The sequence below is a fragment of the Petaurus breviceps genome, unplaced genomic scaffold (assembly GCF_028583685.1).
Source record: "Petaurus breviceps papuanus isolate PSGF00001 unplaced genomic scaffold, PetGlider_PUasm1.0 350, whole genome shotgun sequence".
Lineage (NCBI taxonomy): Eukaryota > Metazoa > Chordata > Mammalia > Diprotodontia > Petauridae > Petaurus > Petaurus breviceps.
The window spans coordinates 1,486,685-1,498,394 of NW_027186199.1; positions in this window are offsets into that span (position 1 = coordinate 1,486,685).

The following is an 11,710-nucleotide window of genomic DNA, read 5'->3' on the forward strand; positions in this document are numbered from 1 at the left end:
GCTTTGTGACATGTAGCTGAGATTGCTACCCAAGGTGCTAAAGCTATGAATACCACTAGGTGGTGATCTAAGATCTAACCGAATCAACTATCCCCCTGAGCCTACACAAGCCTAACCTAGCAGTCTCCTCTCCAGACTTCCCTTCCTAGTGCTTTTACTCTTGGGTTGAAATTTAGAGACAAAGAAATTATATTTATTCATAATTCGCTTGATTCTCTTATCCTACTTAGATCCTGCCGTCTTATTTTGCCTACTCAGTGTGAAACCTGTGTGACCTGAAGATTCGCTCACTTACGTTAAAAGGAATCTTTAAATTGCATTGAAAATAACTATAGTAATGTAGGTTTTAAATGCCCAAGGAGTAGAACCTTACCACTCCTGGTAAGATTTGCGATTTTAACTCTCCACTCCCTTGCCCTATCCTTCTTCCTGTCACCACAAAGACAACCACACTCAAAAGTTGAGTTGGTAGGAGATGCCCCCCTCACCTAAGTATTCCTTTTGGTCTTAAAGATATAGAAGGAAGATAGTATCCCTTGGCTCACCACTAATCTCTCACCATCTGGCTGCTCCTATAAGGACTGCCACTAAAACTCCTGGCTTCCAGTTAGATGAAGTCACTGCTGAATTCCTCAAGAGCTGGTCAGCTTCCTTGTCATAGTTTCTCCTAGACATGGCAACCACATGGAATCCCCAGAACTCCCAGGAGCCCCACTCAGTACCAGAGAATGCCCAGAGTACCTGCTGCCAGTTCAAATCCTGGAAGAGCCAAGGAAATAAAGTACGACTTTTGCCCCTAAAAAAAAAATCCTCAGTAGCAAGTTATCTTGTGCAACTACTTTTTAGTATTTATTGTAATCTCCTGAGGCCATTCAACCCCACACTTCCCATGTCTTCAGTGCTTCGAGATGTGTAACACCCAGTGGGAAACCAGTACTACGAGAGGTATTGCATCACATGTTACAGTTGAATGACTGAACACAGCGAGTAGTCATTATGGATTGAAGTCGACTTCATTTCACCTCTCTGAGCATGGGTTCAAGGCAAGTCTCTGAAACAGACTGACTGTGTGACCCAGACTGACTGTGTGACCGTCCCTAGTCACCTAACTGCTTATTGTCTGGAGGTGATTCTTTAAAAAGAGCCAAAAGGAGAATGGGTGTTGGTCTGCATTGGCTGAGGGCATTCCTTCTTGGAAGCTCCCTATGTCGATGATATTACAAATATCGTTTTGTTGCATTTGGGGTTTTCTTGGCAAAGATACTGGAGTGGTTTGCCATTTCCTTCTCCAGCTCATTTTACAGATGAGGAACTGTGGCAAACAGGGTTAAGTGACTTGCTTGGGGTCACACTGTTAGTGTCTGAGGCTAGATTGTTGAACTTAGGTCTTTCTGACTCCAGGGAGTTCTATCTACTGTGCCACCTAGCTGCAATATAAATAAATATATAGGTACATACATATATTTATGTATATATATGTACATATAATTTTAATGTAATTAATCAATAAGCATTTGCAAAATACCTATTGTGGAACGAAAATGAGACACACCCTGCCCTTAAGGAGCTTATGTTCTATCTAGAGAGACCAAACTGTCTATAAAATAAATACCAGGGAATTCTGAAGATGAGGACCCTAGCAGCTGTATGGAAAGGCTTCGTGTAGAAACTAGCATTGGGCTGAGTTCTAGGAAGCAAGGTACTCTAGGAGGCAGAGGAGAGGAGGAAGGGCATTCCAGCCATGGGGTCATGGTTGTTAATAATGTTCTTATAATTCAGAAAGATATTGTTACTGTTATTATTGTTTAGAACACATATTTAAATAGATCTGGGTGACTCCTACACAAGGCCTGTCCTAATTTATCTTTCGGGCTGTTAGTAATTCTCAATTACTTTGTATTTACTTTATTTATACCATGTATGAAAGACTCAGTGCCTCCACTTCCTCCCCACTCACTCTTCTAAACTCTCTGCAATCTGGCTTCTAAACCTCATGATTCAATGAAAACTGTTCTCTCTCCCCAAGTTACTCTCTTAATTACCAAATCTAATGGCTTTTCTCCAGTCCTCATCCATCATGATCTGTCCGCAGCATTGGACACTGTTGGTCATCTTCTCCATTGAGATTCTCTCTAGGTTTTCAGGGCACTGCTCTCTTCTGGTTCTATCTGTGGGACCTTTCCTTTTCAATCTCCTTTCCTAGTTCTTCATCTATGTCATGCTCACTGTAGATTTGAGCTCCTAAGGCTCTGTCCTGGGCCCTCTTCTCTTCTGCTACCATCCTATTTCACTTGGTGATCTCATCACTTCCTTGTGAGGATTTAAATTGTCCAACCTCCAATAAAAGAGATTGAGGCAGAGCTCTGAGCCAATGGCACTTTATTAAAGGGTCCTTGGTTCTCTCTAATGAAGGGGACCTCAGATATTCCTCATGATCTGAGATGCTCCTTTCCTGGGGCCTTATATTTATAGAGTTTGATACCCAAATATTCAAAAGAGGCATGGTAAAATCCAGAATCCCATTGCAAATCCCATAAGCAAAAATGATCTGTCAGCAGGGTCAAGGAATATCTCCACTGACTAGGTGGTCATAAGATGGATGGGTTCCTCCTCAGGGAAGGCAGGAGAAAATGTATAAGCTATGCATACTCTCCAAGAAAGAACATACAAGGGGTGGCCAGGTGGCACAGTGAGTAAAGGACTGGCCCCAGAGTCAGGAGGAACAGAGTTCAGTTATGGCCTCAGACACTCAACACCCACACACTCAAAAAACTAGCCATGTAACCTTGGGCAAGTTACTTAACCCCAACTGCCCTCCAGAAAGGCAAAAAAAAAAGAAAGAAAAATCATACCAAGGTTGGGGGTGGGGCGGGGCGGGGCAGGGGGAGGGGAGCTTTCTGTACCATGCCACCATCCATTCTTGGTTTGGTCATGGAATTTGAGCAAAACAGGATGGAGATATCTTTGTCAGCATTCCTGTGGTTGTGCAAGTAAGCTCCATAGCTGTTAACCAAGTAATGAACATTACATTAAAGTCTGAGACCTGCTATAGGGCCCTTCTATTAGAATCTGGATTCCTATGTGACTTAGACAAAGTATGAATTCTTATACTTATTATTAGGTGTAGATATGTATTTCTAGATGAATATATTAAAATCATTAGTAACAAGTATCACCCCTAATAAAATCATAATGAATTGAGTTTGAGCAGGGGTCCTCAAGGAATCCTTTCTCTCATGAGTTCAGTTATCTCTATACTAATGACTCTCAGGGCTGTGTACCCTAGCTGCTCTCTTGAGCTATAGTCCTGCCTTACCAATTGTCTTTTTGACATTTCAAATTCAAGATCCCCTAAGCATCTCAAACTCAGCATGTCCCAAACAGAGCTCATTATCTTTTGAAAACCTTCCCCTTTTCCAAACTTCCCCATTAGTATCAAGGGCATTAGCATCTTCCTATCCACCCAGGCCAGAAACCTATTTGTCATTCTTGACTGTTCACTCTCACTTATCCAACATAGCCAATTTGTGGCTGAATCTTGTCTTTCTACCTTCACAACATCTCTTGTCTAAATGCCCTTCTCTCCACTCATACATCACCTCATTCCTAGTCTTCTAGTTAGTGTCTCTTCCATAAATCTTTCCCCATTTTTTCCTTCCACTCAGCTGCCCATGTGATTTTTCTAAAGCATAGGTTTTATATCAAATTGCTTGCCTTCTCAATGTGGGGGGAGGGAGAGAATTTGGAACTCAACATTTTAAAAAATGAATGCTAAAATAGTTTATTTTTTGCAAGTAATTGGGAAAAATAAAATATTAAACTAAGAAAATAAAGCATAAGTTTGACCATGTCATTTCTCTCCCACCCACCCCCCACCCCCAGTGAACTTCAATGGCTTCCTATTTATCTCCAGGATCAAATGCAAATTCTTCTGTTAGTCATTTAAAACTCTTAATAATCTTGCCCCTTCCTAAATTTCTATTTGTCTCACAGTTACTCCCCCCTGTAGATTTTATTATCCAGTTACGTTGGCCTGTCAGTCATTTCTTAAACACGAGATGCTATCTCCCATATTCTTGTCCTTGCATGGCTGTTCCTCATACCTAGAATATTCTTTCCCCTTTCCTCCAGCTCTTAGTTTCTCTGCCTTCCTTCAAGACTCAATTCCAATCCTACCTTCGGTTGGTCTGTTCCCCTTCCCCCCCCGCCCCCCAGATGCTAATGCCTTCTGTTCCAATATTACTTTCCATTTACTATATCTACATCTATGTACCTGGTTATTTACATGTCAGCTCAGACTCCCACATTAGAGAGCAGGGACTGTGTTTTTTCCCCTTTCTTTGTGCTTAGCATAGTGTCTTGTACACAGTAAGTGCTTAATAGATGCTGATTGAGTAACCATGAGTAGAAAAGATGGACTGGTCCTATGGCACGAGCAAAGAATGAGTAATAGACATGCCTACGTGCTCCATTGGTGTCCTCTCAATTTCCAGAGAAATTGAGGAAATTCTCCAAGCATTAAGTGGCAATGAGTCACCCAGACCTGGCAAACAAAGATGGTTTCAAGCAACATCACAGGAAGGAATATTAATATTGAAGAGATCACAGATCCATTTTTGAGGATATTTGTAGTGACCTATTTGTATATATGATATTTCCCTCTAGTAGAGTATAAATGCTTTGAGAACAAGGACTTAAAATAAGTTTTGTTTATGCCTTTTGTGTTTATCTCACAGTCTCTTTTAGCTATCTTTCCCCTTTGATATGTCTGAGGAACAACTCACAGAATCCACCTTAATTTCTCCAAATTGTTCTGGGAACAACCTAAGAAGTCTCATTAGCTATGATAGGTATTCTTAGAAACCACTGCAGGAATTCTTGGTCAATGGAATCGTCAGAGTTCAGGAGTCTATATGTAACACCTGTAGTGGTTGTTATGGAAGAGAAACGGAAAGATATGAATGTGTGTTGACTATCAGACTTTGAACAAGGGAATGCAAATGAATCGTTACATATCAAGAGTTTAAGATGCCCTGAACCGTCTGTTAGGCAGCCAGTGGTTTTCAATGTTTGGTTTCCATAGTGGATGCTATCAGACTCCTTCCTCCTGAAAGAAGACAAAGAAAGGACAGTTTTTATCTAGCCAGCTGGACATTAGCAAACTGGGGGTATGTCTCAAGGTATTTTGGAGGCACTGTATGTACCTAGTTATGTATATACCAACTCCAAATCACTCCCCACCCCCTTTAGAATGTGAGGACCTGGAGAGGAAGGACCATGTTTTTTTGCCTTTCTTTGTGATTAGCATAGTGCCTTATACAAAGTAAGTACTTAATAAATACTTATTGTTTATAACCTACATCCAATTGCTTAATGTCTCAGGATGGTGGAGGGAAGGGAAAGAATTTGGAACTCAAAATTTTTTACAATGAAGGTTAAAAATAGTTTTTACATGTAATTGGGAAAAATAAAATATCATCCAAATTAAAAAAAAAATACCTGTTGACTGACTAGTCACATGCTAATGACTGATGGCAAAGGTAGCAGGAGACACAAATTATCTGGAAGTGTTAGAATACCTACATGACCTCATTGTCTTTGGAAAGAACATGAGGAGAGACTAATGAAAGAATTAGATCAGCTAGAGAAAGCTGGTCTGAAGCTATCAATTGACAAGTGCAGATTTTGTAGAACCTCCATCAAGTATGTGGGTCACTCACTTAGCATCACAGCAAGGCATGAGCATCAACCCAGAGGATAGAGACTTGCCTTTTAATTGGCCGCATCCAAAGAATCTGTGAGATTTAAGGACTTTGCTAGGGTCTGGTGGCTGTCACCACAATTTTTTAAAGAATCACACTGCTATTGCTAAGCCAGTGAATGACAGATTTATGATTCAAAATATCCTGGAGCAAAAGCTCAAAAATAAAAGGTGAACTTGCTCTAAAACCTTATGAAGCTATTTGGAAATTATTGGATAGATGAATGTGAATAAGATTTCAAAGACATGGACCAGTACTGACTTATATGAATCTAAGCAAACCATTTGTTTTGGGGTAGGAGGGGAGGTGAGAGAGAGGGGGGGGAGGGGAGAGAGAGAAGGCAGAGACAAAGAGAGTTATCAGAAAGTGATTGAACTTGCCAGAGGAGAAATTAGCAACAGCAGATTTCACTGCCCTACATGCAAATGAATTATTGGCTTTGAAGTGGGCTGTCATTGAAAAATTCAAAGATTACACCTATGGAACTACATTTTAAGTGTGGACTAATACGAATCTCCTGACAAATTTCAACCAATGCCAAATTTAATGCTATTTGCCTGACCATGAGGCACTATACACTACTAGCTAGATGAAACTAGTGTGGGCACAGATGCTCTACCCCAAAAAGCCACATGATACCAAAGCTATAGTGAAACCAAAAGAAGGAATAAAGGCTATATGTGATACCCAGGTAGCTGGGTCACAATCAATTGGAAGTGCAGCTGAGGGTATGGTAGGGACTTCTACCAGACACCACGCCAGTAGTGAACGCAAATCCTTTGCCTCACTTGTTCATGAATGTTTAGTAGTGAGAACACTGTGAAAAATGCTACAAACCAAAAGACAAAGAAAAAGCAGTAAAAGACTCAAGTTCCATCCCTTGGAAGGCATCCATCTGTTGAGACAATGACAGAAATTGGAGCCATGTAATGAAGTGCTGTACCGGACTGTAACTGATCCCACACGTGGTACCAGAAAGTAGTTGATATCACCCAGGGCATGTTGTCCTGTGACTAAGGAAGCACTACATGATGGCTGTGGATACATGGATCAGGAGACAAACCTAGTGCAGGTAACAAATGAGTCTTACTAACTCAAGATGGTATTAGATGGCACTAAAAAAGTGTGATATGTCACTAAGAAAAGTGTTCAATGGGTTAAAAAAAAGTGCTATCAACTAATTGTTGGAATCTATAAGTACTAGACAACCTTTGGAACTTGTCTGCATTGATTTTTTTTTATTTCAGGAAGGAGATAGAAAAAAATGTCTTATCTTGGTGATGGCTGATTAATTCACCAGGCATGCATGGACATATCTAAGCAGGAACCAGAAAGCTTTCATGGTTGCTAATATGTAGTAGAAAATATTTCTCAGGCTGTAGTTTGTCTACTAGCTTCCATTCAGACCCAGGTAAAGATGTTAAAAGCAAGCTATTCAAGAAATATTAGTTTAGGCAGGCATAAAGATGTCTTGAACTTCACCTTCCAATACCCAAGGAGACCCATAGTTTGAGGAGTTCAACTGCGTCTTGATGACTAGGCAAACTGAGACCCAAATAAAAATCTCAGTGGAATCACTGTAGCATTTCTATAGTACGTGCATGCAGTTCTACCTAGAGTCATTCTACTGGCTATATACTCTATTCATTGATATTTTGGCAAGTTTTATGTCTACATTTGTGTGTCAGCATCTCTGAGAATGAGGATGCATATACTCATAACCAATACACTTCTCTGCTGTGAGAGAAGCACCTAAATAACATTTATAATGTGCCTTGCAAACCTTAAAGCACTATATAAATGTTGTTGTTGGCACCACCTATCCATGACCTCAGCTCAGAAATGTTATGGCAGAGACAAACAGTAGGGTAATACCTAAATGTGCTGTTCAGAACTTGAACAAAGTGAGTTTTTGCCAATAAATGCTACTGCTTAGGTTATATACGAGTTAACTAGTCTATGAAAAGTTGTTCAATAGCAGGGCAGTTGCCTGTTTACGAATAGTTCTGGGAAGAGGGGTGAGGGTGGGAGGGTGTTCTAAAGACAGCTCAGCACAATCACCTATTGCCCACAGGAGAGTCTGTTGAATTCCTTGCTGAGTAGGAGGAATAAAAAAGATGAGCAATTAAGTAAGACTGTGAGGAGACAATCACAGAAAGACTCTCGGAGCCAAATAGACCAGAAGTGAAATTTCAAGCGAGAGCATGGCATACTGAGCAGATTGCAGACCAGCAATCTTACATCAGCCTGAGGAAGACCTCATTTTGTGGGGGCAGGGGTAGGGCTAAACCTAGAGATAGTATGCTTCCTACCCAGAACTTCAGCCGGAGAGACCCCCTAGAGTACAAAGACAATCTATTAAACTTAGAAACATCAGCCTGGGCCCTCAATAAGTTTGAGAATGTAGAATTACGGATCAGATGGTGGTGATAATGATTAGCTTATATCATCATTATCAATAATACTATTATAATTTTACAATAATATAATAAATATGCTTTATAATAATAATCAGCATTATATGGTGCTTTGAGGTTTGCATCTGTTAATTCATTTGATCCTCACAACAGCCATATGAGGTAGATGCTGTTATTATCCCCATTTTACTGATGAGGAAACTGAGGCACAGAAGGGTGGGGTGACTTGCCCAGGGTCACACCACTAGGGAGTGTCTGAGACAGGATTTGAACTCATCATGGTCTGCCTGATACCAAGTTTTCCATTCTATCCACTTTATCATGTAGCTGCCAGCTCAAGCATGGGGATGGAAGGTTCTCTCTGAAGGTCACAAAAGAGCTGGAACCATCTAACCTTTAACCGGGCTAACTTATGATGCAAAAGAAAAAGGAGAAGTAGTTATGTATCCAAGTGATAATGCCCATGTGATGTATGTCTAACAATATAATTGCATAGGCTGGTATAGGTGGGTTCATGTGTTAATGATTACCTGCTGCTAATAAATTGCATGGCCTTTAACCGTGAATTTTGCTTAAGCCTACCGGTTGGCAATTTGAGATTGAAGGAGGGGAAACCATCCCATGGGAGAAAAGATGTCCATAGTCCTTGTCTCAGGATGGGTCAAGGCCCTGATTAGAAAGAATTTCTGTAATTTTGGTAATTTCTGAGAATATTTTATAACATGCCCAACTAGACTGCCTTTAAACCCAGAGATATTAAGGAGATAAGCCTGGAAGTGGAGAAAAGTGGTTTGGTTGACCATGGGTATACCTTTTGGCACTACTGTAGGCACCGAACCTTGCCTGATATTAGATCATTCCTAATACACACACACACACACACGCATACACACAAATCCCTGCCTCATGTAGGAACACATCCCTCCATACCCCTCTACCCTCACTCCCCACAAATAAGTAAAACCAGCTGTAGAACTGCATCAGACAGTGCATGCAGCATTCCAACAAGAGGCATTTATTAGAAACTTACTATGTGCCTGGTACTGTACTAAAGACTGAGATAGTTTTTAAAAAGACAAAAAGAGTTCCTGCCCTCATGGTGTTCACAATCTAACAACTATGAACAAACAAGATAAATACAGAGTAAATTGAAGACCATCTCAGAAGGAAGACTTAAACAACATTAAATGTTCTTGCAGAAAGTGGGATGCCAAACCTTAGAGACCAGCATATTTTTGTCTATGTGCCAGCACCTAGCACAGTGCCTTAGACATAGCAAGTACTTAATAAATGCATGCATTTATAAGAGTGCTTATCTTTGAGTCAGGAAGTTCTAGGTTCAAATTTTGCTTCTAATGTTTATTAGCTATGTGCTAGGTAACACAGTAAATAGAGAGCTGGGCCTGGAGTCAGGAAGACCTGAGTTCAAATCCAACTTCAGATAATTACTAGCTGTGTGACCTTGGAGAAATCATTTAACTATTATCTGCTTCAATTTCCTCACTTGTAAAATGGGGATTAAAAACAGCACCTACCTTACAGGGTTATTGTAAGATCAAATGACATAAATAAAGGCTTATTCCCTTCCTTTCCCAATGTCCCACTTTCCCCCCTTTTTTGGTAATCTACTTAATGTTTACAGGTCTCATACAATTCTCTAGGACTTACCTGCTAAAATCACAGGTGGTCTGGGATCACCTCAATAAGAAAGTCTCTAGTGGAGTGCTCTAGGAATATGCCCATGGCCCTGCCCTGTTCAATATCCTTCTTCTTTGACTTGGATAGAAATCATTGGTGAATTTGCAAATGACATGAAATGCCCAGGGATAGGTAATGATGGATGACAGAGTCGGAATTCAAAAAGAACACGCTAGAATGACGAGTCCCATCTAATAAGCTGAAATGTTATAGAGATAAATATAAAATTCTACACTTGGGTTTTTTAAAAAATCAGCTTCCCAAATGAAGGACAACACAGACATGGCTATACAACTCTTCATTTAAAAATGAGTTGAGTATTTTAGTGATCCAAAAGTTTGATATGAGTTGATAGTGTGATATAGCAACCAAGCAAGATTATTCTATCCACGGCTAAAAGGCACAGTCTAGAATAAGGGAGATGGTAGTCCTGCCATCCTCTGCCCTGCCCAGAACATATTTGGAATGATGCAGTTTTTCAGTCATATTCAACTCTTTGTGACCCCGTTTGGGGTTTTCTTGGCAGATATGCTAGAGTGGTTTGCTATTTCCTTCTCCAGTTCATTTGCTAGATGAGGAAACTGGGGCAGAGTTAAGTGACTTGCCCAGGGTCACACAGCTAGTAAATATCTTTGAACTTGGGTCTTCCTGACTTCAGGCACTGTATCTCCTAGCTGCCCCATATTTTGAATGACTTCTCGACATTTGAGATAGGATTCTGTGATCCAGAGGAGAGGAAGGAACCAGGATGGTAAAACCATGTCATAGACTGAGGGCGTTTAATCTGGAGAAGTTTAGATTTAGGGATGATATTTTAGCTGTCTTCAAGTATCTGAAGGGTTTCATGTGGAAAAGAGATTACAGTGATTCTGCTTGGCAGACTTAACTCTGCAAGTTGCAAAGGTAGTCAGTTTGATGGAAGGAAAATCTTCTGAATAATGAAGGCTGTCCAGAAACAGAATGGGCTGGTTCAGGGCTGGGCGTGGCTGGGATCAGAGGCTGTTCCCTCCTAGGAGAGATCTTCAAGTGGAGGATGGAGCTTCACAGAGAAGAGTTTTGCTCAGGTGTAGGTTGGCTTAGATGCCATCTGAGGTGTCTTTGAATTCTTAGAATCTGGGATTCTGTGGGATGGATCTGGGGGAGGCTAGGGCAGGGTCCACAGGGAGGTTGATAAGGCTTCAGGGAGACTGGAACAGGGGGCACTTATAAGCTGGAATGAGCAGTTTGGAGAGGCCAAGGATGGGGCATTTGGGCAGGTAGGGGGAGGAAGACTTCAGAAAGCTGAGAAGACTTCAGAAGAATTTGAGGAAGACTGTGATCAGGGGGAACTGGAGGAAGCTGTTGGGGCCGGGAATATGGAGATGGGGACTTGGGGAGGCTGGGGTCACACTTAGAAGTGACTGGGATCTGAAACCTGGGAAAACTGGAATGGAGGCTTTAGGGAGCTAGTTTTTGAGGGAGGGGAAGGAGGTGGAGGTGGATGCTTTCTTATTCTCTCACAGAGCTCCTTTCATGCTGACAGTCATGATTTGACCACAAGACGGCAGTAGAGACCAAAACCCTGGAGTTCAGTTCAGTAGAAAAGGGGTATTGGAGGCTTTCTCCAAGCCCAGCCCACCCCTTACCTGTCCCCTAGAGGGCTCCACCTACACCCCTCTCCTGTTCTAGCTCCCACAATACCCTTCTGCTCTATTTAGCTTTCTCCTCTGAATACATTTGTAACTGAAACAGTCTAGGTGCTTCAAATGGATCGTGGGGCCTGCTTTGACATAGTTTCTCCATTTTCTTCTCCCTTTCTCCCCATTTCCTAGATAGGAGCTGGAGACCCATTTA